The sequence below is a fragment of the Octopus sinensis genome, linkage group LG27, assembly GCF_006345805.1.
Source record: "Octopus sinensis linkage group LG27, ASM634580v1, whole genome shotgun sequence".
NCBI lineage: Eukaryota > Metazoa > Mollusca > Cephalopoda > Octopoda > Octopodidae > Octopus > Octopus sinensis.
The window spans coordinates 12792374-12817761 of NC_043023.1; the positions used below are offsets into that span (position 1 = coordinate 12792374).

The window sequence follows — 25388 nt, forward strand, 5'->3', positions numbered from 1 at the left end:
AGAGTTAACCAATTTATATCTTCTGTTTTAGATATTAAGCAAGATCACCAATGAAAGTAACATAACATTTAATTACTCTCTGATGCATTTGAACACAAACATTCATAGAAATGACACAGATACTATCATTGTGATATGTATAACGAAATTATTCTCTCATAATGAATAATTCAACTAAAGCAAAAATCTCTGATAAAAGAGAGAAGCCATATCACTGTGATATCTGTGGTAAGTCATTCTCTGAAAGTGGTAATTTAAGAAGGCACAGACGTGTTCATACTGGAGAAAAACCATATCAGTGTGATATCTGTGGTAAATCATTTTCTGAAAATAGCACTTTAACTCATCACAAATTTATTCATACTGGGGAAAAGCCGCATCAGTGTGATATCTGTGGTAAATCATTTTCTCAAAATAGCACTTTAACTCATCACAAATTTATTCATACTGGGGAAAAGCCGCATCAGTGTGATATCTGTGGTAAATCATTTTCTCAAAATAGCACTTTAACTCATCACAAATTTATTCATACTGGGGAAAAGCCGCATCAGTGTGATATCTGTAGTAAATCATTTTCTCAAAATAGCAATTTAACTCATCACAAATTTATTCATACTGGGGAAAAGCCGCATAAGTGTGATACCTGTAGTAAATCATTTTCTCAAAAAATTGAATTGACTGTCCATAAACGTATTCATACTGGTGAAAAACCATATCAGTGTGATATCTGTTGTAAATCATTTTCTCAAAGTGCTACCTTAGCTACACACAAACGTACTCATACAGGAGAGAAACCATATCAGTGTGATATCTGTGGTAAATCATTTTCTCGAAGTGCTGACTTACCTAAACACAAACGTACTCATACAGGAGAGAAACCATATCAGTGTGATATCTGTGGTAAATCATTTTCTCGAAGAGCTGATTTAATTAGACACAAACGTACTCATACAGGAGAGAAGCCATACCATTGTGATATCTGTGGTGAATCATTTTCTAGAAGTAACATTTTAACTGATCACAAACTTATTCATACAGGAGAGAAGCCATACCATTGTGATATCTGTGGTAAATCATTCACTACAAATAGTAATTTGACTAGTCATATACGTATTCATACTGGGGAAAAACCATATCAGTGTGATATCTGTGGTGAATCATTCTCTGAGATTGGCACTTTAACCCGACACGTACGTACTCATACAGGAGAGAAACCATATCAGTGTGATATCTGTGGTAAATCATTTTCTCGAAATGGTAACTTAAATAAACACAAACGTACACATACTGGAGAAAAGCCCCATCATTGTAATATCTGTGGTAAATCATTTTCTAGAAGTAACAGTTTAACAGTTCACAATCGTATTCATACAGGAGAGTAGCCATACCATTGTGATATCTGTGGTAAATCATTTTCTCGGCCTTGTTCTTTAAAAGGGCACAAATGTATTCATACAGGTGAGAAGCCATATCATTGCGATATCTGTGGTAAATCATTCTCTGAAAATAGCCATTTAGCAAACCACTACAAATAGCAAGACATCCAAGAGAAAAAAAATGTTTTATTTTGACACATTCTACCAGTAAACGAAGTTTTAAAGTGTTTAGTTAACTAGAAATTGTGTTGAAAACTGCCGTTCAAAAGGAAAAGATCCCTCAACACAGCTATTGACGAACGAAATATTGTGAAGTATTTTGTCTGGCGTGGTATTGACCCTGCCAGTAAATAATGGGATTATGTGAACCCTTCAATGTTAAAGTAATCATATAGAAGTGAAAACGGATCTTTTCGGTTTGAACGGCAGTTTTTTCGAGTGGTGCCATATGAAATTGTCACCCATAATTACGACCCTGGTATCAATCTATTGCATTTCAATCTGTTTTAGGGGAAGGGTATATTTTTTTTTCACAAATATAAATAAACCAAATCTGTTTCTTAAACGAGGGACATATTCATACGGCATAGAATGTTTTTTTTTACCTCAATAAACGTCAGTGATTGGTTGAAATTGCAGAAATTGAAGAAAAAACAACAACAAATATCTTACAAACTATAGAATTTTCTCAATAAAGCCAAGAGAAAAATGTTTTATAAACACATTCTACCAGTATACGAAGTTTAAATGTGTTTAGTTACGTGGAAATTATTTTCAAAAACTGCCGGTCAAACCGAAATGATCCCCAAAAGGTATCCAAGCATTGTTCTTTAGATGAGAGAGAAGTGTGAAGGAAGGACAATGATTGGACAGGAGAGAAAATGACGTCAGAAACGGATCGGAAGTGCAACGGCCTGACGTCACATCAGGAAGATATAAGTCAAAGATGCCTTCTTTCTTTCGGTGTCTGAGTCGGGGTCCAGTTCGTGCGCTGGAAACGGTCGTAGATTAGAATATGTGAGTGTATATATTCTATATTACCTTCAAGGTAAAATCGTTGACAGAATGGGACAAAGAAGACACCGGAACGAAACGAACCAGTCATAGAAAATTGAAGAACTATAACCATATGAAGGGATATAACTTTCCTTAATGAATTAATTCAGGTGCTTAATTAACGATCACTGACTCGTTGTTCGTATCTGAATACGGTAAGTTGACAAATATTTATTTTAAGGCTGTAATGATGATGATAATACCAATAATGATAAGGTACTACTAGCGAACAGTGGTCCCGGTGCGAGCACTCGCGTTAGCTAGTCGTAAATAGTCGAATCTACAATTTTTAAAACTAAGTAAATACATTATTTTTGTAAACAAACTAAGGTTAGGGTTAAAAAGTCGTAGGATCGACTACATACGACTAGCTAGCGCGAGTGCGCGCACCGGAACCACTGTTCGCTAGTAGTACCGCGCACCTCTCCAAGATAATGACGCTTACTTGTGAGAAAAAGTTAGGAAATGGGAAATATATCCAGAATACATAAAGTATGGAGAAAATTAGAATGATTACTCTTTCTCTCTTTTACTCTTTTACTTGTTTCAGTCATTTGACTGCGGCCATGCTGGAGCACCGCCTTTAGTCGAGCAAATCGACCCCGGGACTTATTCTTTGTAAGCCCAGTACTTATTCTATCGGGCTCTTTTTGCCGAATCGCTAAGTGGCGGGGATCTATTTTTTAAATATTTTATACTAAAAAATAAAATACGGAGAACGGGCACTCGCGAATATAAACAAACATACAAGGGTGTAAGAGTTAGCAGTTCCTTCTCTAAGCTTGGATTCGAAATCGAATCCAAGAATCATCGGTCGTCAAATACCAATGCATGTATAGGCGCGAAATTAAGAATCCCTTTGTTCTGACAAAAACTGATTGATCATCTCCCTTTGACCTCCGACCTGAGCAATGTCAGGACAAAGGGATTCTTAATTTCGCGCCTATACATGCATTGGTATTTGACGACCGATGATTCTTGGACTCGATTTCGAATCCAAGCTTAGAGAAGGAAGTGCTAACTCTTACAAGAGTACTATTTAAGAAAAGAGGTCCCGGTGCGCGCATCCGCAGTAGCTAGTCGTGACTAGTCGATCCTTTCTTTGTACTCTTGTTTTATTTACTTTGTTTAAAAAAATGAGCGTAACTTCGGTATAGGTACCGGAGGTACCAGATACATTTCAAGAAAGTGTCTTTTCTTTATATATATATGGGGGGTTGTGGTTAAGGTTTGTGTTAGAGGGGGGGGGAGAAAAGCCATTCACGGTACCTATACCGAAGGATCGCCAAATAATTATTTACTTTGGTAGGTAGTCGCTGTAGGATCGACTAGTCACGACTAACTCTTTTTAAATAATACCGGAGAAAATTAGAACGATTAATCTATTTTTTTAACTATTTTATACTAAAAAATAAAATACGCAGTACGGGCACTCGCGAAAATAAACAAACATGTATGTACGTATACGTATGTATTTATGCATATATATGTATTATTATGTATACATATATGTGTGTGTGTAAGGGTGAAAGAAATTGAATATTAATTAATAACATCAATTTCGTATGGATTTTGGCGTTTGGTTCAGCAAATTATGTTTTTGATATACTCTACCGATGATTCGAAAATGATTTGTAAGTAAAATTACACAATCTATTAACGATGAAACAATTGTATAGAGTTAATCCATTTTTTCGTTATTTTTCATTTGTCCTGCCTGCTTACATTCTTGGCATGTTGAATTAATGCTTGAGAACAATTCGTTAGTGGTGGATTCCCTTTGCCGATCTATTTCTAGCGTTAGAGTGACCATATGTGGTCCCTCTCTTAATACTTGTATGTATGTATGTATATATATATATATATATGTGTGTGTGTGTGTGTGTGTATACAAATATATTTGCAGTGAATCTTGCACGCATGAAGTAGATTGGATCCATCCTTGCCAAAATTTTAATTAACCCTTCACCAAATTTTTCCCACGGCAGAATAATAGAGAAATCTCTGTACAGAATGTTGTAAAAGTTTCAATGCCTCAATGGATTCTGACCCCTGCAAACATAGACATTAAATGGATGACAGTGTTGATGTTGTAAGATTTGCAATGTTGAATTTCTATGTCGTTTAATGATTCTCTTTATCTCACTGCTTCTTTTTTTTTCTATTTCAGAATATTACATCCTGTTGATATGAAAGAAATTACTTCATTCAGATGTGCCTCTGATATTCTATCAGCTCCCATCAACCAAAGGAAGATGATATATTTATAAGGAGCATTCATCAATACATCAAACCTATCTTATAAAGGAAATCTGTGAAAAACAACAGCAAAATATTTCTTCTGGACGATGGAATTAACAGCAACAATTTGAAGTCTTTGCTGTCTGGAATATAGAGGAGATGATTGTTTTACAGGTTAATTAAGCTTGGATGACTTTACAAAGGGGTAGACAATTGTCACCTCTTGATTTAGATATTAAGCAAAATCTCAGATGAAAGAAGCATAGCATTAAATTATTCTCTGAAAATAGCAACACAAATATATTCATAGAAATGAATTTTTTTCCTATTTCAGAATATACCATGTTGATTTAAAAGAAAATTCTTCATTCAGATGTGTGTCTGATATTTTGATTGACTTTCATCAATTAAAGGAAGACCATATATTCATAAGGCACATTCATCAATACATCAGCTTCTTTATATAAATAAAATCTTTGACGAACGATGGGGAAATATTTCTTCTGCATGATGGAATTAAGAGCAACATTTTTTTTGCCATCTGGAATGTAGAGATGATGATGAACCTACAGGTTAAGTTTGAGTAACTTTACAAAAGAGTTAACCAATTTATATCTTCTGTTTTAGATATTAAGCAAGATCACCAATGAAAGTAACATAACATTTAATTATTCTCTGATGCATTTGAACACAAACATTCATAGAAATGAAACAGATACTATCACTGTGATATGTATAACGAAATTAATCTCTCATAATGAATAATTCAACTAAAGCAAAAATCTCTGGTAAAAGAGAAAAGCCATATCACTGTGATATCTGTGGTAAGTCATTCTCTCAAAGTTGTAATCTAAGAAGGCACAAACGTGTTCATACTGGAGAAAAACCATTTCAGTGTGATATCTGTGGTAAATCATTTTCTGAAAACAGCACTTTAACTCGTCACAAATTTATTCATACTGGGGAAAAGCCGCATCAGTGTGATATCTGTGGTAAATCATTTTCTCGAAGTGCTGACTTACCTAAACACAAACGTACTCATACAGGAGAGAATCCATATCAGTGTGATATCTGTGGTAAGTCATTTTCTGGTAATAGCAATTTAATCAGTCACAGACGTATTCATACAGGAGAGAAACCATATCAGTGTGATATCTGTGGTAAATCATTCTCTACCAGTGGTGTCTTAAATAAACACAAACGTACACATACAGGAGAAAAGCCCCATCATTGTAATATCTGTGGTAAATCATTTTCTAGAAGTGACAGTTTAACTGATCACAGACGTATTCATACAGGAGAGAAGCCATACCATTGTGATATCTGTGGTAAATCATTTTCCCATAATTCTACTTTAAACAAGCACAAACGTATTCATACAGGTGAGAAGCCATATCACTGCGATATCTGTGGTCAATCATTCTCTGAAAATAGCACTTTAACTAGACACCTACGTATTCATACAGGAGAGAAGCCATATCATTGTAATATCTGTGGTAAATCATTCTCTTACAGTAGTGACTTACCTAAACACAAACGTATACACACTGGCAAAAAACCATATCACTGTGATATCTGTGGTAATTCATTTTCTTGTAATAGAAATTTAATCAGTCACAAACGTATTCATACAGATGAAAAACCATATCACTGTGATATCTGTGGTAAGTCATTTTCTGGTAATAGCATTTTAATCATTCACAGACGTGTTCATACAGGAGAGAAACCATATCAGTGTGATATCTGTAGTAAATCATTTTCTGACAAAAGCTCTTTAACTCATCACAAATTTATTCATACTGGGGAAAAGCCGCATCAGTGTGATATCTGTGGTAAATCATTCTCTCAAATTAGTCACTTGACTCAACACAAACGTGGTCATACAGGAGAGAAACCATATCAGTGTGATATCTGTGGTAAATCATTTTCTCGAAGAGCTGATTTAACTGAACACAAACGTACTCATACAGGAGAGAAACCATAGTGTGATATCTGTGGTAAATCATTTTCTCGAAGTGCTGAATTACCTAAACACAAACGTACTCATACAGGAGAGAAACCATATCAGTGTGATATCTGTGGTAAATCATTTTCTCAAAGAGCTGATTTACCTAGACACAAACGTACTCGTACAGGAGAGAAACCATATCAGTGTGATATCTGTGGTAAATCATTTTCTGAAAATAGCAATTTAACTCATCACAAATTTATTCATACTGGGGAAAAGCCATACCATTGTGATATCTGTGGTAAATCATTCAGTAGAAATAATAATTTGACTAGTCATATACGTATTCATACTGGGGAAAAACCATATCAATGTGATATCTGTGGTGAATCTTTCTCTGAAAATGGCCCTTTAACCAGACACCTACGTATTCATACTGGGGAAAAACCATATAAGTGTGATATCTGGTAAATCATTTTCCCAGCATTATACATTAAAGGAGCACAAACGTATTCATACAGGTGAAAAACCATATCATTGTGATACCTGTGGTAAATCATTCTCCAGAAGTAATCATTTGTCTGGTCACAGACGTATTCATACAGGTGAAAAACCGTATCATTGTGATATCTGTGGTAAATCATTCTCCAGAAGTAATCATTTGTCTGTTCACAAACGTATACATACTCGGGAAAAAACCATATCACTGTGATATCTCTGGTAAGTCATTTTCTGATAATAGCAATTTAATCAGTCACAAACGTATTCATACAGGTGAAAAACCATAACGTTGTGATATTTGTGGTGAGTCATTCTCTCAAAAACGCCAATTAAGTACACATCTGAGTATTCATACAGAGGTGTAATCGTATCAATATCAAAATTTATTACAACCCGGCAGGACAAGTGAGACCACAACCCATGGCCTCTACCTGGGATGTAGCCAGTCCACTTATGCATACCTTATCTTCTTGTGACACAAAACTCTACTTGTGAAGACCTTTTGAGGCAAGTGAGAATCAAAATCGAAATCAACCAACATCAATGGAAATTGCAGCTGTGATACCAGTGCTGGTGGCATGTAAAATGCACCATCCGATCGTGGCCGTTGCCATTCCCGCCTGGCACCTGTGTCCGGTGGCACGTAAAAAGCACCCACTACACTCACGGAGTGGTTGGCATTAGGAAGGGCATCCAGCCGTAGAAACATTGCCAGATCAGACTGGGCCAGGTGCAGCCTTCTGGCTTCCCAGACTCCAGTTGAACCGTCCAACCCATGCTAGCATGGAAAGCGGATGCTAAATGATGATGATGACAAGAATTATGAATATTTTGTCTGCTAAAAGACAGGGTTTATTCCTCTTCAAGCTTGACATTATCAACTTCAGTTTCTTGGATGTCAACATGAAATTCATGAATCACAACTTCAATATCATTTATATATCTAAATATATCAACACAGAGATGACTTTGGTTTCTGAAGATGATTGTGCTGGATTTTTGAGGAATTTGTTTTGAGAGAATAAAGGAATGGGAATAAGGAATAAAAGTTTTGAGTGACATTGATTTTGTCTTTGTTGTGTTTTCATCATCATCATCCTCATCCTTCTTCTTCTTCTTCTCCTCCTCATCCTCCTTCTTTTTTCTTTTTCTTCTTCATCTTCTCCTCCTTTTTGTCTTTCTTCTTCTTCTTCTCCTCCTCCTTCTTCTCCTCCTCCTTCTTCTTCTTCTTCTTCTTCAGTGTCCATTTCCTTTGCATGCCTGGGTGGGAAATTGTGACCTGAGCTGGCAAGCCAGAGTGCTGCTCCAGGTTCCACTCATATTTTGCTTGCTTTCTTTGGCTGTATGCCCTTAGGACGTCCATTGCGGTGAAAAACATTCTGTGCCTTATGAATATGTCCCTCGTTTAAGAAACAGATTGGGTTTATTTACATTTGTGAAGAAAAAAAGATAGCTTTCCCCCCCACCCCTAACCCTAAAACAGATTGAAATGCAATAGATCGATACTAGGGTCATAATTATGGGTGACAATTTCATATGACACTGCAAGAAAAAACTGCCGTCAAACCGAAAAGATCTGAATGTGTGAGTACACTTTATTGAAAGAATCTTGTAAAAATTTGAAAACCCTTGAAAGTGAAGTTCTTGACAGAAAGGGACAATGAGGAAACTACAACGAATCCCACCAGTCAGTAGAGCCACCTATTGGAGAACTGAAGGAAGACAATCATATAATGGGAAATAACTTCTACTACACTTCAACCACGGTCCAAGTAGATTCTTAATTAAGGTGCTTAATTACTGCTTCACTGATTCGTTGCTTATTTGTGAATACGGTAAGTTGATAAAGATTAACTTTAAGGCTGTAAAGGTGATAATACTACTACTACTACTACTAATAATAATAATAATAATGTGAATAAATAGGTTTATGTGAACTTCTCTCAATGTTAGAGTAATTATTTTTTGAAGCGGGAACCTGACAACAATTAAGAAAATATATTTGCTCGTCTTAATTAATAACTTCCAAACTGAAATGTTGATCTGTTGTTTATGAAAACCTATGATTGACTGTTCCATGTGATATAAGGTAAATTGACATCTAAAGTGAGTGTAATGTGGCATAATTAATTAGTAAAATGAGGGGAAACCGATTGAAGAATACCACATTAATTAACGTTGCCCTGTTGCTTAAGAGGCACTAATTAATTGGTGAGTTGATAATGACTTACTTTAAGGTTATATTAATAATAGTAACGATGATGATGGTTTCAAATTTTGGCTAAGGCCAGCAATTTTTATCATGTGAGCCGGAAGTTGAATACATAGAACCCAGTATTTCCTGAAAGGGTTGAAAGGCAAAGTCGACCTCGGCAGTATTTGAAGTCAGGAGTTTCTGCCGAGGACGACTTCGATGTTCATTCGTTTCGGTGTCGATGAATAACGATAATAATAATAATAAAATGTTTTCTACACTAGGCAGAAGGGCCGAATTCTTGTGGGGAGCAGACAGTGGATTACTGGTACTTAATCCGTCAACGCTGAAAGGATTAAAGGCAAAGTCGACCTCCATGGAATTCCTGCTTCGAGAGCAAAGTAAACAGGGATTTTCACTGTGGTTCGTCCGCAAAAATGGAACGTCTGTTTAGTCGAGAGAGGCGTCTTGGAGAATTAAATGGTCGATGGTAGCCCCCCTCACACTGTGTAGCAAAATAAGCTATAGACCGACACGCTCTTGATCCTGATTATTTTAATGTATAGCTCAAAAAGGATCTTTTCCTTTTGATGGCCAGTTTTCAACACAATTTCTAGTTAACTAAACACTTTTAAACTTCATATACTGGTAGAATGTGTTAAAATAAAACATTTTCTTCTCTTGGCTTTCTTGCGAAAATTGTAATTTGTAAGTTTAACGTAGTTTAATTTTTCAAATTTTAACCAATGAATCACCTCTATCTAGCTAAAATCATTTGCTGCGTCTAAAACTGAGACAACATCCTATAGAATTATTTTTTTGTTAATTGTTTAAATTATTTTCCATTGCTTTCGTTTTAGCCTTTCGTTTTTTTTTTTATAATTGTTATCCTTAAATTAATTTAACAATTAAGAAAAAAAAACCGAAAGGCTAAAATTTTGGGTGAGGGTTAGGGTTAAGGTTAGTGACAGGATGTTGACTCAGTTTTAGACGCAGCAAATGACTTCAGCTTTGGATAAAATTCGATAAAATTAAACTACGTTAAACTTTCAAATTACAATTTTCTCAAGAAAGCCAAGAGAAAAAAAATGTTTTATTTTGACACATTCTACCATTATACGAAGTTTTAAAGTGTTTAATTAACTAGAAATTGTGTTGAAAACTGCAGTTCAAAAGGAAAAGATCCCTCAACAAAGCTATTGACGAACGAAATATTGTGAAGCATTTTGTCTGGCGTGCTAGTGACCCTGCCAGTAAATAATGGGATTATGTGAACCCTTCAATGTTAAAGTAATCATATAGAAGTGAAAACGGATCTTTTGGGTTTCAACGGCAGTTTTTTCTAGTGGTGCCATATGAAATTGTCACCCATAATTACGACCCTGGTATCAATCTATTGCATTTCAATCTGTTTTAGGGTTAGGGTTGGGGGGAAGGGTATATTTTTTTCTTCACGAATATAATTAAACCCAATCTGTTTCTTAAACGCACAGAATGTTTTTTACCTCATTAGACGTCAGTGAATGGTTGAAATTGTAGAAAAAAAACAACAAATATCTTACAAAGTATAGAAGTTTCTCAATAAAGCCAAGAGAAAAAGATGTTTTATAAACACTTTCACCAGTATACGAAGTTTAAAAGTGTTTAGTTACGTGGGAATTATTTTTAAAATTTGCCATTCACACCGAGAAGATACTTTTTTTCTTCAGAAATGTAAATAAACACAATCTGTTTCTTAAACGAGGGACATATTCATACGAGACAGAATGTTATTTACCTCAATAGACGTCATTGATTGGTTGAAATTGCAGAAATTGAAGAAAAAACAACAACAAATATCTTACAAACCGTTGAATTTTCTCGATAAAGCCAAGAGAAAAAGATGTTTTATAAACACATTCTACCAGTATACGAAGTTTAAAAGTGTTTAGTTACGTGGAAATTATTTTAAAAAACTGCCGGTCAAACCGAAAAGATCCCCAAAAGGTATCCAAGCATTGTTCTTTAGTTGAGGGAGAAGTGTGAAGGAAGGACAATGATTGGACAGGAGAGAAAATGACGTCAGAAACGGATCGGAAGTGCAACGGCCTGACGTCACATCAGGAAGATATAAGTCAAAGATGCCTTCTTTCTTTCGGTGTCTGCGACGGGGTCCAGTTCGTGCGCTGGAAACGGTCGTAGATTAGAATATGTGAGTGTATATATTCTATATTACCTTGAAGGTAAAATCGTTGACAGAATGGGACAAAGAAGGCACCGGAACGAAACGAACCAGTCATAGAAAATTGAAGAACTATAATCACATAAAGGGATATAACTTTCCTTAATTAATTAATTAAGGTGCTTAATTAACGATCACTGACTCGTTATTTATATCTGAATACGGTAAGTTGATAAAGATTTATTTTAAGGCTGTAATGATGATGATACCAATAATGATAAGGTACTACTAGCGAACAGTGGTCCCGGTGCGAGCACTCGCGTATCCGCGCTTGCTAGTCGTAAGTAGTCGATCCTACAATTTTTTAAACTAAGTAAATACATTATTTTTGTAAACAAATTGAGGTTAGGGTTAAAAAGTCGTAGGATCGACTACATACGACTAGCTTGCACGGATACGCGAGTGCGCGCACCGGGACCACTGTTCGCTAGTAGTACCGCGCACCTCTCCAAGATAATGACGCTTACTTGTGAGAAAAAGTCAGGAAATGGGAAATATATCCAGAATACATAAAGTATGGAGGAAATTAGAAAGATTAATCTATTTTTTAACTATTTTATACTAAAAAATAAAATACGGAGAACGGGCACTCGCGAATATAAACAAACATATAAGGGTACTATTTAAGAAGAGAGGTCGCGGTGGGCGCGCTAGCTAGTCGTGACTAGTCGATCCTTACTTTGTATTTTTGTTTTATTTACTTTGTTTTAAAAAAAATTATTTACTTTGTTTACAAAAATGAGCGTAACTTCAGTATAGGTACCGGAAGTACCAGATACATTTCAAGAAAGTGTCTTTTTTATATATATATGGTGGGGGGTTAAGGTTTGTGTTAGGGGTGACAGAAAAGGGTTTCTGTTATCTTCAGAAATGTAAACAAAACCACTCACGGTACCTATACCGAAGGATCGCCAAAAAATTACTTACTTTGTGTAAAAAAATTATTTCTTTTGTGTTTTATTTACTATGGTAGGTAGTCGTTGTAGGATCGACTAGTCACGACTAACTAGCGCGAGTGCGCGCACCGGGACCACACTTTTTAAATAGTACCGGAGAAAATTAGAACGATTAATCTATTTTTTTAACTATTTTATACTAAAAAATAAAATACGCAGAACGGGCACTCGCGAATATAAACAAACATGTATGTACGTATACGTATGTATTTATGCATATATATGTATAATTATATATACATATATGTGTGTACATATATATATATATATATGTGTGTGTGTGTGTGTGTATACAACTATATTTGTAGTGAATCGTAAAGTAGATTGGATCCATCCTTGCCAAGATTTTAATTAACCCTTCACCAAAATTTTTCCCACTGCAGAACAATAGAGAAATCTCTATACAGAATGTTGTAAACGTTTCAATGCCTCAAAGGATTCTGACCCCTGCAAACATAGACATTAAATGGATGACAGTGTTGATGTTGTAAGATTTGCAATGTTGAATTACTATGTCGTTTAATGATTCTCTTTATCTCACTGCTTCTTTTTTTTTCTATTTCAGAATATAACATCCTGTTGATATGAAAGAAATTACTTCATTCAGATGTGCCTCTGATATTTTATCAGCTCCCATCAACCAAAGGAAGATGATATATTTATAAGGAGCATTCATCAATACATCAAACTCATCTTATAAAGGAAATCTGTGAAAAACAACAGCAAAATATTTCTTCTGGACGATGGAATTAACAGCAACAATTTGAAGTCTTTGCTGTCTGGAATATAGAGGAGATGATTGTTTTACAGGTTAATTAAGCTTGGATAACTTTACAAAGGGGTAGACAATTGTCACCTCTTGATTTAGATATTAAGCAAAATCACAGATGAAAGAAGCATAGCATTAAATTATTCTCTGAAAATAGCAACACAAATATATTCATAGAAATGAATTTTTTTCCCATATCAGAATATCATACCATGTTGATTCAAAAGAAATTTCTTCATTCAGATGTGTGTCTGATATTTTGATTGACTTTCATCAATTAAAGGAAGACTATATATTTATAAGGCACATTCATCAAAAGATCAGCTTCTTTATATAGATAAATTCTTCAACGAACGATGGGGAAATATTTCTTCTGGATGATGGAATTAAGAGCAACCTTTTTTTTTGTCATCTGGAATGTAGAGATGATGATGAACCTACGGGTTAAGTTTGAGTAACTTTACGAAAGAGTTAACCAATTTATATCTTCTGTTTTAGATATTAAGCAAGATCACCAATGAAAGTAACATAACATTTAATTATTCTCTGATGCATTTGAACACAAACATTCATAGAAATGAAACAGATACTATCATTGTGATATGTATAACGAAATTATTCTCTCATAATGAATAATTCAACTAAAGCAAAAATCTCTGATAAAAGAGAGAAGCCATATCAGTGTGATATCTGTGGTAACTCATTCTCTAAAAGTGGTAATCTAAGTAGGCACATACGTGTTCATACTGGAGACAAACCTTATAAGTGTGATATCTGTAGTAAATCATTTTCTGACAATAGCTCTTTAACTCATCACAAATTTATTCATACTGGGGAAAAGCCGCATCAGTGTGATATCTGTGGTAAATCATTCTCTCAAATTAGTCACTTGACTGAACACAAACGTGGTCATACAGGAGAGAAGCCATACCATTGTGATATCTGTGGTAAATCATTTTCTAGAAGTAACATTTTATCTGATCACAAACTTATTCATACAGGAGAGAAGCCATTCCATTGTGATATCTGTGGTAAGTCATTTTCTCGAAGAGCTGATTTACCTAGACACAAACGTACCCATACAGGAGAGAAACCATATCAGTGTGATATCTGTGGTAAATCATTCTCTTCCAGTGGTGACTTAAATAAACACAAACGTACACATACAGGAGAAAAGCCCCATCATTGTGATATCTGTGGTAAATCATTCACTAGAAATAGTGATTTGACTAGTCATATACGTATTCATACTGGGGAAAAACCATATCAGTGTGATATCTGTGGCAAATCATTTTCTGAGCCTTCTTCTTTAAAGGGGCACAAACGTATTCATACAGGTCAGAAGCCATATCATTGCGATATCTGTGGTAAATCATTCTCTGAAAATAGCAATTTCACCAGACACCTACGTATTCATACAGGAGAGAAGCCATATTATTGTGATATCTGTGGTAAATCATTTTCTCAGCCTTCTGCTTTAACCAGACACCTACGTATCCATACAGGAGAGAAGCCATATCAGTGTGATATCTGTGGTAAATCATTCTCTTACAGTAGTGACTTACCTAAACACAAACGTATACACACTGGGGAAAAAGAATATCACTGTAATATCTGTGGTGAATCATTTTCTTGTAATAGCCATTTAACCAGACACAAACATATTCATACAGGAGAGAAGCCATATCATTGTGACATCTGCGGTAAATCATTTTCCCATAATTCTGCTTTAAAAGGGCACAAACGTATTCATACAGGAGAGAAGCCATATCATTGTGACATCTGTGGTAAATCATTCTCTCACAGTAGTAACTTGCACAAACATAAACGTATTCATATTGGGGAAAAACCATATCATTGTGATATTTGTGGTGAGTCATTCTCTCAAAAAACCACTTAACTACACATCTGAGTATTCATACACAGGTGTAATCATATCAATATCAAAATTTATTACAACCCGGCAGGACAAGTGAGACCATAACCCATGGCCTCTACCTGGGATGTAGCCAGTCCACTTATGCATAGCTTTCCTTCTAGGGACACAAAACTCTACTTGTGAAGACCTGTTGAGGCAAGTGAGAATCAGAATCCAAATCGAAATCAATCAACATCAATGGAAATTGTAGCTGTGATACCAGTGCTGGTGGATCGTAAAACGCACTATCCGATCGTGGCCATTGCCAGTCTCCCCTGGCCCCTGTGCCGGTGGCACGTAAAAAGCATCCACTACACTCACAGAGTGGTTGGCGTTTAGGAAGGGCATCCAGCTGTAGAAACACTGCCAGATCAGACTGCAACCTGGTGCAGCCTCTTGGCTTCCCAGACCCCAGTCAACCGTCCAACCCATGCTAGCAGGGAAAACAGATGTTATACAATGATGATGAGGAGGATTCTCTATTGTTTCCTGTGACAGACAGCTGTTCTTTTGTGTACTGGACATTTCCAATGTTTTGTTATTAAACATTTTGTAAAAATAAAATTTTTTTTGCATGCTTATTCTCTCTTTCTCTTTCTCTTTTACTTGTTTCAGTCGTTTGACTGCGGCCATGCTGGAGCTCCGCCTTTAATAGAGCATCTCGACCCCGGGATTTATTCTTTTGTAAGCCCAGTACTTATTCTATCGGTCTCTTTTGCCAAACTGCTAAGTGACGGGGACATAGACTCACCAGCATCGATTGTCAAGCAATGCTAGGGGGACAAACACAGACACACATGCATATATATACATCTATACAACAGGCTTCTTTCAGTCTCTGTCTACCAAATCCACTCACAAGGCTTTGGTCGGCATGAGGCTATAGTAGAAGATACTTACCCAAGGTGCAACGCAGTGGGACTGAACCTGGAACAATGTGGTTGGTAAGCAAGCTACTTACCACACAGCCACTCCTGCGCCTATATGTATATTGTGATTACATTTTCTTTTGAGTTGTCATATTTTGTGCCACATCTTCTGAGTAATCGGTAGCCATCTTATTTCTGGTGCCACTACAAACTTTCTATTTTCATGCCCCGCACTCAAGGGGAAGCCTTGTAGTGACGCCTGGTCCCAAACGCTATTATAGGATTTTCAACCATGCATGCGCAGGGGTTAGAACCTGTCGGAAGCCCCTTATGCGCATGTGCAGTCATCAGCATCAGCTAGGCTTGACCGCCGTCCTCGCTCTCTCTCTTCGCCCCTGCTTCCAACCAAGCCGGACGCAACTTGACCAGCTCCGTGTGGCTGGAATTCTGAAGGCGATCCATGACTTCGGCGAATCTGTGAAGTATGCCTTCACAATCGTGATTAAAATGTCTCTGCTGTTTCCGCACCAAGGCGACCTAGCTACTGATTGTCCAGAGATGTAACGCTTGTACAGACAGAACAATAAATATTGTTATTTGTTCAGAGATCCTTGTTTTATTGATTTTTTTAATGGCTCTTCGGGGTGACTGGGGAAATGTAAAGATGTGCACGACCACCCTTGGACGGTTTTGACCATAGAAAGTGCGAGCCCTCTAACTGAAAAATTGTGGATTTGTATAAAGGACACGCACACACAGACAGACATTTGGCCATTTATATATAGAGAGACTAGCAGTATCGCCCGGCGTTGCTCGGGTTTGTAAGGGAAATAATTATATAAGCATTTTTAGAGATGTAAAGTATAATAGCCATCTCAATATGGCTAACCACAAAGGGGGAGGGGTGTTACTGTAGCTTTTTACGTTCTGAGATTTAATAATAAATTTTAGAGAGTTACTTCCCTTATATATGTCAAAAATGGGAAAAATTGATGGTAAATTTTTTTTTAAATCGTAGACTCATCGTAGACGCGCGCTAATACCCAGACGGTCTCGATATGAATCACGACTATAAGATACCCGGTTTTGGTTAAACTGCACCGCAAAATGTGGGAGTAGTTAGGAATCTAAATCGTAGGAGACAGACACACAACCTCACTTTTATATATAAAGATTTCCTCTATTTACATAATATTAAGGTCTCTTTCTTTCTTTTGTTATCTTACTGTTTTTACCAATATACATATATATATATATATATAAATATATATATAGTTACAGAGATGTACTTGCATAGCAAGTGACTTGATCTGAGATCGTGTGCTGGAACGAAAACAGTTGCAGCGTTGAAGGTGTTTATAAGCCATTTAAGAAACACACAAAAACCGTTAGATTCACTTCAACATTTAAATTTAATTTGTCAAAATATTTTCGTCGCTTTGAGACCGCGACCTGTTAGCACGATATTTTTGTCAGTGAACAGGTCGCGGTCTCAAAGCGACAAAAATATTTTGGCAAATTAAATTTAAATGTTGAAGTGAATGTAACGGTTTTTGTGTGTTTCTTAAATGGCTTAGAAACACCTTCCACGCTGCAATATATATATACACACATATATATATATGTATGTATGTATGTGTGTATATGTGTATGCATGTATGTGTGTGTGTGTGCGTGTCTGTGCTTGTGATTGTCCTCCACCACTGCTTGACAACGAATGTTGGTTTGTTTACATCCCTGTCACCTAGTGGTTTGACAAAGGAAACAGATAGAATAAGTACAATGCTTACAAAAATAAAACTGGAGTTGATTCATTAAACTACAATTCTTCAAGGCATTGCCCCAGCATGGCCACAGACCAATGGCTGGAAAAAGCAGAAGAATAAAAGAATACATTCTCTGCTTTGGTCTTATGTTCAAGGCATGAGAAAGCTTGAGTTTACATGAGAAGGCCTAACAGACCTGGTAGAAACAGCAGCCAAATCTCCCTCAAATCACACCTTACAAAATCACACCTTACTGTCTTATCTATGTATATATGTATGTATGAGCCTATGAGGGAGACCCCTACATGGCAGCTAGACATGGTAGAAATAGCAGCCAAATCTCCCTCAAATCACACCTTACTGTCTTATCTTTCTGCTACTTGGATATAGGTGTTATATTCGTCGTAAAAAAGTTTCCTGTCACACACTCACACACACACACACACACACACGCACCCTCACACACACACAGACGCACACACACACGCACGTTAGCTTACAATTTTATTTATATATTTGCGTGTGTATGTGTGGAAAGAGGAAGTGGGAGGCAGAGTGAAAGAATCACTCACTACAGTAAGTGAATTAGTTTCATTTTATTCGTTGCCGACTGTGTGTGTGCGTTTGCGTGTGGTGTAAACCAGACTAAGAAAAGCATTTGACACACACACCAGAATGTGAGTTTTCTGTAAATTTTGCTTAATTGGAGTTTAAATTTTAAAAACTGGACCTGGCATGACGCGATGCATTGTACTCTTAAAAATGCTAGGTAAATTGTAATTGAAGAAATCCTATATTGTAGATTTGTATAACTCCCAAAGGGAGGCAGATAAAATCTGCCTTTTATAATAAGAGATGTTGATGTAATTCAGCCTGAGGAGACATCTACAGCTGGCTACACGACATGATCTGTTTATATTCGCGAGTGCCCGTTCTCCATATTTTATTTGTTAGTATAAAATACTTTTAAAAATGGAAGACTTAGCAAGACCAGTGAGAACAGTCAAAATCAAAATCAAACCAAATCAATTCATATATCAGAAAGCAGAACCAAATTGAGGTCGATCAACATCAGTGGGAATTGCAGCTGTGGTTAAGCGAACCATCCAATCCTGGTCGTTTCCGGCACCGCACCGTCTAGCCTCCGTGTCGGTGGCATGTAAAAGCACCACCCGTTCGTGTCCGTTGCCAGCCTCACCTGGCCCCCGTGTCGGTGGCACGTAAAAGCACCATCCGTCCGTGGCTGTTTGCCAGTTCTGTCTGGCACCTGTGCGGGTGGCGCGTAAAAAGCACCCACTACACTCACGGAGTGGTTGGCGTTAGGAAGGGCATCCAGCCGTAGGAACACTGCCAGATCTGACTGGGCTTGATGAAGTCTTCTAGCTTCACAGACCCCAGTTGAACCGTCCAACCCATGCTAGCATGGAAAACGGACGCTAAATGATGATGATGATGATGATGATGAATCTTCCTAATTTTCTGCAGATTTAAGAATTAGCTTTTAGATCTGTAGGTCAAAAGGTAAAAATCACAGCGCTTCTCTATTTCCTTTCATAATTGGGCATTATGTTGGGAGTGGGTCCATCTTTTCCCTCCCCGTTGTCATTGGAAGAATTAATCAACCTTCGAATATCGAACGCACGACACTACATTCCATCCACTGACGGTTCTCTCAAAGTAGCAACTTAATTATACATGAGAGAAAATAGATCACTGTGATCATCATCATCCTCATTGTTTAACGTCCGATTTCCATTCTAGCATGGGTTGCATGATTTGATTGAGGACTGGCGAACCAGGAGGCAGCACCAGGCTTCAATCTGATCCGGCAGAGTTTCTACAGCTGGATGCCCTTCCTAACACCAACCAGCTGTAGAAACTCTACCAGATCAGATTGGAGCCTGGTGCTGCCATCTGGTTCGCCAACTCTTCTCTGGGAATAATGGGGATCTTTTCGGTTTGAACGGCAGGTTTTTAAATTTCTAGGTAACTAAAAAAGTTTTAAACTTCGTATACAGATAGAATGTATTTATAAAGCATCTTTTTCGTTGGCTCTATTGAGAAAATTCTGTAGTTTGTAACATATTTGTTGTTTTTTTTTCTGCAATTTCAACCAATCAATGACGTCTACTGAGGTAAAAAAAAACATTATGTGCCTTATGAATATGTCCCTCGTTTAAGAAACAGATTGGGTTTATTTACATTTTTGAAGAAAAAAAGATACCCTTCCTCCACCCCTAACCCTAACACAGATTGAAATACAATAGATCGATACAAGGGTCATAATTATGGGTGACAATTTCATATGACACCGCTACAAAAAACTGCCGGTCAAACCGAAAAGATCCTTTTTTTTTACACAAAGTAAATAATAAGGCGATGCTTCCATATATAAGTACGCACGTGACTTTGTTTACATTTGTGAAGATAACAGAAAGCCTTTTCTCCCCACTTCTAACCCTAACACGTGGAAATTATTTTCAAAAACTGCCGTTCAAACCGAAAAGATCCCAAATATCTTACAAACTGTAGAATTTTCTCAATAAAGCCAAGAGAAAAAGATGTTTTATAAACACATTCTACTAGTATACGAAGTTTAAAAGTGTTTCGTTACGTGGAAATTATTTTAAAAAACTGCCGGTCAAACGGAAAAGATCCCCAAAAGGTATCCAAGCATTGTTCTTTAGATGAGAGAGAAGTGTGAAGGAAGGACAATGATTGGACAGGAGAGAAAATGACGTCAGAAACGGATCGGAAGTGCAACGGCCTGACGTCACATCAGGAAGATATAAGTCAAAGATGCCTTCTTTCTTTCGGTGTCTGCGACGGGGTCCAGTTCGTGCGCTGGAAACGGTCGTAGATTAGAATATGTGAGTGTATATATTCTATATTACCTTGAAGGTAAAATCGTTGACAGAATGGGACAAAGAAGACACCGGAACGAAACGAACCAGTCATAGAAAATTGAAGAACTATAACCATATAAAGGGATATAACTTTCCTTAATTAATTAATTAAGGTGCTTAATTAACGATCACTGACTCGTTGTTTGTATCTGAATACGGTAAGTTGACAAAGATTTATTTTAAGGCTGTAATGATGATGATAATACCAATAATAATAAGGTAGTACTAGCGAACAAAGCTTGCTATCGTAAGTAGTCGATCCTACAATTTTTAAAACGAAGTAAATAAATAATTTTTATAAACAAACTAAAGTTAAGGTTAAAAAGTCGTAGGATCGACTACATACGACTAGCTAGCACGGATGCCCGAGTGCGCGCACCTGGACCACTGTTCGCTAGTAGTACCGTGCACCTCTCCAAGATAATGACGCTTACTTGTGAGAAAAAGTTAGGAAATGGGAAATATATCCAGAATACATAAAGTATGGAGGAAATTAGAAAGATTAATCTATTTTTTAAATATTTTATACTAAAAAATAAAATACGGAGAACGGGCACTCGCGAATATAAACAAACATATAAGGGTACTATTTAAGAAGAGAGGTCGCGGTGGGCGCGCTAGCTAGTCGTGACTAGTCGATCCTTACTTTGTATTTTTGTTTTAAAAAAATTATTTTCTTTGTTTGAAAAAATGAGCGTAACTTCGGTATAGGTACCGGAAGTACCAGATACATTTCAAGAAAGTGTCTTTTTTTTATATATATTGGGGGGGGGTATGGTTAAGGGTTGTGTTAGGGGTGGGAGAAAAGGGTTTCTGTTATCTTCAGAAATGTAAACAAAGCCACTCACGGTACCTATACCGAAGGATCGCCAAAAAATTATTTATTTTGTGTTTATTTACTTTGCTAGGCAGTCGTTGTAGGATCGACTAGTCACGACTAACTAGCGCGAGTGCGCGCACCGGGACCACTCTTTTTAAATAGTACCGGAGGAAATTAGAACGATTAATGTATTTTTTTAAACTATTTTATACTAAAAAATAAAATACGCAGAACGGGCACTCGCGAATATAAACAAACATGTATGTACGTATACGTATGTATTTATGCATATATATGTATTATTATGTATACATATATGTGTGTGTGTAAAGGTGAAAGAAATTGAATATTAATTAATAACATCAAATTCGTATGGATTTTGGCGTTTGGTTCAGCAAATTATGTTTTTGATATACTCTACCGATGATTCGAAAATGATTTGTAAGTAAAATTACACAATCTATTAACGATGAAACAATTGTATAGAGTTAATCCATTTTTTCGTTATTTTTCATTTGTCCTGCCCGCTTACATTCTTGGCGTGTTGAATTAATGCTTGAGAACATTTCTTTAGTGGTGGATTCCCTTTGCGGATCTATTTCTAGCGTTAGAGTGACCACATGTGGTCCCTCTCTTAATACTTGTATGTATATATATATATATATGTGTGTGTGTGTGAATACAAATATATTTGTAGTGAATCTTGCACGCAAGAAGTAGATTGGATCCACCAGAGCCAAAATTTTAATTAACCTTTCACCAAAATTTTTCCCATGGCAGAACAATAGAGAAATCTGTATACAGAATGTTGTAAAAGTTTCAATGCCTCAATGGATTCTGACCCCTGCAAACATAGACATTAAATGGATGACAGTGTTGATGTTGTAAGATTTGCAATGTTGAATTACTATGTCGTTTAATGATTCTCTTTATCTCACTTGCTTTTTTTTCTATTTCAGAATATAACATCCTGTTGATATGAAAGAAATTACTTCATTCAGATGTGCCTCTGATATTTTATCAGCTCCCATCAACCAAAGGAAGATGATATATTTATAAGGAGCATTCATCAATACATCAAACTCATCTTATAAAGGAAATCTGTGAAAAACAACAGCAAAATATTTCTTCTGGACGATGGAATTAACAGCAACAATTTGAAGTCTTTGCTGTCTGGAATATAGAGATGATTGTTTTACAGGTTAATTAAGCTTGGATAACTTTACAAAGGGGTAGACGATTGTCACCTCTTGATTTAGATATTAAGGAAGATCACAGATGAAAGAAGCATAGCATTAAATTATTCTCTGAAAATAGCAACACAAATATATTCATAGAAATGAATTTTTTTCCTATTTCAGAATATCATACCATGTTGATTTAAAAGAAATTTCTTCATTCGGGATGTGTGTCTGATATTTTTATTGACTTTCATCAATTAAAGGAAGACCATATATTCATAAGGCACATTCATCAAAACATCAGCTTCTTTATATAAATAAAATCTTCGACGAACGATGGGGAAATATTTCTTCTGGATGATGGAATTAAGAGCAACATTTTTTTTGCCATCTGGAATGTAGAGATGATGATGAACCTACGGGTTAAGTTTGAGTAACTTTACGAAAGAGTTAACCAATTTATATCTTCTGTTTTAGATATTAAGCAAGATCACCAATGAAAGTAACATTTAATTATTCTCTGATGCATTTGAACACAAACATTCATAGAAATGAAACAGATACTATCATTGTGATATGTATAACGAAATTATTATCTCATAATGAATAATTCAACTAAAGCAAAAATCAATGATAAAAGAAAGAAGCCATATCACTTTGATATCTGTGGTAAGTCATTCTCTCAAAGTTGTAATCTAAGAAGGCACAGACGTGTTCATACTGGAGAAAAACCATATCAGTGTGATATCTCTGGTAAATCATTTTCTGACAATAGCAATTTAACTCATCACAAATTTGTTCATACTGGGGAAAAGCCGCATCAGAGTGATATCTGTGGTAAATCATTTTCTCAAAATAGCACTTTAACTCATCACAAATTTATTCATACTGGGGAAAAGCCGCATCATTGTGATATCTGTGGTAAATCATTTTCTCAGCCTTCTTCTTTAAAAGAGCACAAATGTATTCATACAGGGGAGAAGCCATACCATTGCGATATCTGTGGTAAATCATTCTCTCACAGTAGTCACTTGCCTAAACATAAACGTATTCATACAGGGAAAAACCATATCAATGTGATATCTGTGGTGAATCATTCTCTGAAATTGGCACTTTAACCGGACACCTATGTACTCATACAGGAGAGAAACCATATCAGTGTGATATCTGTGGTAAATCATTCTCTACCAATAGTGACTTAAATAAAACAAACGTACTCATACAGGAGGAGAAAAACCATTGTGATATCTGTGGTAAATCATTTTCTGACAATAGCACTTTAACTCATCACAAATTTATTCATACTGGGGAAAAGCCGCATCAGTGTGATATCTGTGGTAAATCATTTTCTCGAAGTGCTGACTTACCTAAACACAAACGTACTCATACAGGAGAGAAACCATATCAGTGTGATATCTGTGGTAAATCATTTTCTGAAAATAGCAATTTAACTCATCACAAATTTATTCATACAGGAGAGAAGCCATACCATTGTGATATCTGTGGTAAATCATTCACTACAAATAGTTCTTTGACTAGTTATATACGTATTCATACTGGGGAAAAACCATATCAGTGTGATATCTGTGGTAAATCATTCTCTACCAGTGGTGACTTAAATAAACACAAACGTACACATACAAGAGAAAAGCCCCATCATTGTAATGTCTGTGGTAAATCATTTTCTAGAAGTAACAGTTTAACTGATCACAAACGTATTCATACAGGAGAGAAGCCATACCATTGTGATATCTGTGGTAAATCACTTTCCCATAATTCTACTTTAAACAAGCACAAACGTATCCATTCAGGTGAGAAGCCATATCATTGCGATATCTGTGGTAAGTCATTTTCTGGTAATAGCAATTTAATCAGTCACAAACGTATTCATTCAGGTTAAAAACCATATCATTGTGATATCTGTGGTAAATCATTCTCTCACAGTAGTGACTTGCCTAAACATAAACGTATTCATACTGGGGAAAAACCATATCATTGTGATATTTGTGGTATGTCATTCTCTCAAAAACGCCAATTAAGTACACATCTGAGTATTCATACACAGGTGTAATCGTATCAATATCAAAATTTATTACAACCCGGCAGGACAAGTGAGACCATAACCCATGGTCTCTACCTGGGATGTAGCCAGTCCACTTATGCATACTTTCCTTCTTGGGACAGAAAACTCTACTACTGAAGACCTGTTGATGCAAGTGAGAATCAAAATCGAAATCAATCAACATCAATGGAAATTGTAGCTGTGATACCAGTACTGGTTGCACGTAAAAAGCACCATCCGATCGTGGCCATTGCCAGCCACGCCTGGCCTCTGTGCCGGTGGCACATAAAAAGCAACGGCCGATCTTGGCCGAAGCCAGCCTCCCCTGGCACCTGTGCCGAAGGCACATGAAAAGCATCCACTACACTGACAGAGTAGTTGGCGTTTAGGAAGGGCATCAAGCTGTAGAGACACTGCCAGATCAGACTGCAACCTGGTGCAGCCTCCTGGTTTCCCAGACCCAGTGAACTGTCCAACCCATGCTAGCAGGGAAAACAGATGTTAAACAATGATGATGATGAGGATTCTCTACAGTTTCCTGTGACAGACAGCTGTTCTTTTGTGTACTGGACATTTTCAATGTGGGCGCACTCGCGCAAGCTAG

General features: G+C 36.5%; 1 pseudogene; it reads left to right on the forward strand.

Moving 5' to 3' along the window:
- The window catches only part of LOC115225178, a 100549-nt pseudogene extending 75488 nt beyond the window's left edge, over window positions 1-25061 (forward strand).
- Window positions 25062-25388: the final 327 nt, after the last annotated feature.